Consider the following 4,697-nt stretch of genomic DNA (forward strand, 5'->3'; position numbering starts at 1 on the left):
GGTCCTGCGCTCCAAGCCGACCTCCTCTTTTATAGGTGGACACACCGCGCGCGTCTCAATAAAAACGTACCCGGTACAGATCAATGGATACACTGTCCCTCATATAGGCTCTACCAACCAGATTGCGTATTTGTGGCGAGAGCAAATCAGGAATCACCGTGAGCCTGTGACTCTGTGTCAGATGAGCAGAGAGAGAGAGATGAGCAGAGAGAGAGGGGGGGGGCTTCACTTCCTAACCTCCTGCTAGAGACACATATTTCCCTCAGATTACACAGACCAATAAAGAATTTGAGATCCAATTTTGATAAACTCTCCTATCTATTAAGTTAAATACCAGTGTGTCATCACAACAGCAAGATGTGTGACCTGTTGCCACAAGAAAAGGGCAACCAGTGAAGCACAAACACCATTGTAGATACAACCCATATTTATCTGTTCATTTATTTTCCCTGTTGTACTACAACTACACAATTTGCACATTGTTACAACACTGTACATTTGAAATGTCTCTATAATTTAAAAAAAATGTGTGTGTTGTGCTTACAATTTCTCATTGTTTATTTCACTTGTGTTTATTATCTATTTCACTTGCTTTGGCAATGTAAACATAGGTTTCCATGCCAATATATCCCTTTAAAATAAATTGAATTCAGAGAGAGAGAGAGAAAAAGAAAGAGATAGAGAGCGAGAGAGACAAAGCGAGAAAGAGACAGAGAGAGAGAGAGAGAGAGAGAGAGAGAGAGAGAGCGAGAGAGAGAGAAAGGGGGGAGAAACACAGAGAGAGAGAGAGAGAAAGAGAGAGAGCACTTTGCACATCCTTTAGCTCAACTGTCCTGTGTTTTAAGCTGTCATCACAAGGTGTAAGGTACAGAACAATACCAGTTCAATACCAGTGTTGATCTAAAAATAGTCCTTCTGAACTGTAAAATAGTGTTACAGTTGGCAGTCATTTTGTAAGATGGCCGCTACGGCCCCTAAGGCCCATGTCTAGGGTGTCTCCACATCAGAATCTTTTCACAAAGTGAACGATTGAGTCAAATTTTACAACTTAGCCTTTCCACTTTTACCGGAAACCTCCACAGATGTATATTTTGCCATACCATTCACCTCCTTCACAGTTCTCCCTCTCATCACCTCCCTCCCTCCCACCTTCCTTCCCGACCCCCAAGCCACCAGGTCCTCCAGACGTTAAGAAAGGTCAGCTCCATCCCAGCATGGCATTTAGACCTTTCTGTACCTGTCCCTCCTGTCCTTTGTCACTCACCATCAAAACAGTGCCAGGGGGTTAAACAATGGCTGGAGGCCTTAGCCTACATCAGCTAGCTTAGCCTTGCACCATGAGTTGACCTCCGTGACTCATAGTGACTGATTTTCGAGAAGCTTGAACCTCACCGGGTTCCAACACACCGTTGCCGTGGTAAATCATTGTAGCTGATGTCTGGCTGGTTTAATTCTTCCCTCTATTGTTGTTTAAGCAGATTTCTTGGAGCACTGACGCACTTGGCAGGTCCTGGGTGTTGTCTTAGCATAAATCACTCCGTTCCCTGTGGTCTCCTCTCTCTGCCATACAGCGGGAGTGCCAGGCAGAGTACTGGATTGGGATGCTCTGTAAACAAAGACTGGCCTTGGTCCAAATGTAAATGTGTTCCTTATGGCGCTTTGAAAATGGAGAGAGTGCTATGTCTTGTTGGGTTTGTCGTTTAATTGCAACACAGGCTCAGTTTGGTTTGGTTTGGTTGGCTTTGATTTGGTGTTTGCTGAGCGTAAGTGGACACACTTGGGAAAACAAAAGGATTAATCCCACGTGGAGTTGTTTTCCCAATGTTGAAATGGAATTTATTTTTGAAAAGGTGCACAAATGCGTGTCCGTCCGTGTGCGCTCCCACGAGTGCTCTTTAAACAAGCCACCCCTGCCAAAATGCAATCGAGCTGATTACATCTAGTCCCATGTAAACACTGCATCCACCGCCTCTCTCTATCTGTAAAAACATGGTGCTCTGGCACTGGCCTACACGACATAACAGGCAGGGTCCTTGGTGGCCTTTCATTGAGAAATGTCAAGTGGGGCCTCAGGGGAGCTGATGATAGAGTAAACAATTGCTCTCCATAGTCACTGAATGGCCGTTTCAAGGTAAATGATGTTGTTAGCATCTATTAGCCATAATTGTTTCCTCTCTGTCTGCCTAGCATGTCCACAGAGAGGTAAAATACTGTAATTGCTAATGAGGTCACGTGTTCGACGGTGGACTTACACAACTCCTTGTATATTTTGGGATGCGAACACTCCGCGTGTTTGACCTGACGAAGATCCTTTTTGGATGGAAACGTCGCCAACGAAGCTATGAATTGGGAGCTTTAACAGTGTGCGGGTCTACACATTCACAGCTCCGTGAAAATAAATACGTGATTTTGTATCATCTGCATTCTATATATACATATATACATTTATGAATATGAAACATTAAGAGTCAAAGGTCCATTTCCATTAAATTTTAGGCCTTTTTAAACTGAAAAGGTAATGAACCACTTTGGAGCATTTGGAGTAAATCACTCTTCTTTGACAGTAATTTGTCCCATTTATTTACAGCAGCCATCACAGTGAAATGCTAAAGACAGGAAGACTTGTGTTAATCGTTAATTGGCCTGTTACCAAGTGTGTACATGTACGGTGCAGTCAGAAAGTATTCAGACCCCTTTACTTTTTTCCAAATGTTGTGACCTTACAGCCTTATTCTACAATTGATTAAATAGCTTTTTTCCCCCTCATCAATCTACACACAATACCCCATAATCACAAAGCAAAAACAGGTTTTTAGAATGTTAGCAAATTGATTAATAATAAAAAATGAAAATTACACATAAGTATTCAGATCCTTTACTCAGTACCTTGTTGAAGCACCTTTGGCAGCGATTACAGCCTTGAGTCTTCTTGGGTATGACGCTACAAGTGTGGCACACCTGTATTTGGGGAGTTTCTCCAATTCTTCTCTGCATATCCTCTCAAGCTCTGTCAGATTGGATGGGGATCGTTGCTGCACAGCTATTTTCAGGTCTCTCCAGAGCTGTTTGATCGGGTTGAAATCCGGGCTCTGGCTGGGCCACTCAAGGACATTCAGAGACTTGTCTCGAACACACTCATGCGTTGTCTTGGCTGTGTCCTTAGAGTCGTTGTCCAGTTGGAAGGTGAACCTTTGCCCCAGTCTGAGGTCCTGAGCACTCTGGAGCAGGTTTTCATCAATGATCTCACTGTACTTTGCTCTGTTTATCTTTCCCACGATCCTGACTAGTCTCCCAGTCCCTGCTGCTGAAAAATATCTCCACAGCATGATGCTGCCACCACCATGCTTCACCGTAAGGATGGTGCCAGGTTTCATTCAGACATGATGCTTGGCATTCAGGCCAAAGAGTTCAATCTTGGTTTCATCAGACCAGAGAATATTGTTTCTCATGGTCGGAGAGTCCTCTAGGTGCCTTTTGGCAAACTCCAAGCGTGCTGTCATGTGCCTTTTACTGAGGAGTGGCTTCTGTCTGGACACCATAAAGGCCTGATTGGCGGAGTTCTGCAGAAATGGTTGCTCTTCTGGAATGTTCTCCCTTCTCCACAGAGGAACTCTGGAGCTCTGTCAGAGTGACCATCGGGTTCTTGGTCACCTCCCTGACCAAGGCCCTTATCCCCCGATTGCTCAGTTAGGATGGGCGGCCAGCTCTTGGTGGTTCCAAACTTCTTCCATTTAAGATTGACGGAGTCCACTGTGTTCTTGGGGACATACAATGCTGCAGAAATGTTTTGGTACCCTTCCCCAGATCTGTGCCTCGACACAATCCTGTCTCGGGGGATTTGTGTCTGACAATTCCTTCGACCTCATGGCTTGGTTTTTGCGCAGTCAATTGTGGGACATACACAGTCAAATGTGGGACCTTATATAGACAGGTGTGTGCCTTTCCAAATAATGTCCAATTAATTGAATTTACCATAGGTACGTGGTAGAAATATCTCAGGGGTGATCAATGGAAACAGGATACACCTGAGCTCAATTTCGAGTCTAATACCAAAGGGTCTGAATACTTATGTAAATAATGTATTTCTGTTATTTATCTTTAATAAAGTTGCAAACATTTCTAAAAACTTGTTTTCACTTCGTCGTTATGGGGTATTGTGTGTAGATTGATAATTTGGTCAACTGTAGAATAAGGCTGTAACGTAACAAATTTTGGAAAAAGGGAAGGTGTTTGAATACTTTCCCAAAGCACTGTAATCAGAGTATGTTCAATGATAAGAAGTAGAACCTCAGTATTAAGTCAGAATAGAAACATAACTTGACCAGTCTTGATTAGTCGGCTCTGGAAGGTCATGGATCTTTACAAATGCTAATAGCCGTAACACCTATTGTCCTCATATCACGCCCAAGTTCAGATCAGCAGGCAATCTACTCCAAACATTTATTTAGTAGGCCTATAACCTAGTTCATACATTTGAAAAACGCTCCCTCTAATTCTCTCTCTCTCCCTCTCCCTCCCAGAGGACCTGAGCTCTGGAACCATGCCTCAGCACTACCTGGCCTGGTGACTCTTGGCTGTCCCCAGTCCACCTGGTCTTGCTGCTGCTCCAGTTTCAACTGTTCTGCTTGCGGCTATGGAACCTTGACCTTTTTACGTGCTATGTGCTACCTTGTCCCAGACCTGCTGTTTTCGACTTT

The sequence above is a fragment of the Oncorhynchus mykiss genome, chromosome 29 (assembly GCF_057628025.1).
Source record: "Oncorhynchus mykiss isolate SJ-2025 chromosome 29, ASM5762802v1, whole genome shotgun sequence".
In the NCBI taxonomy this organism is placed as follows: domain Eukaryota; kingdom Metazoa; phylum Chordata; class Actinopteri; order Salmoniformes; family Salmonidae; genus Oncorhynchus; species Oncorhynchus mykiss.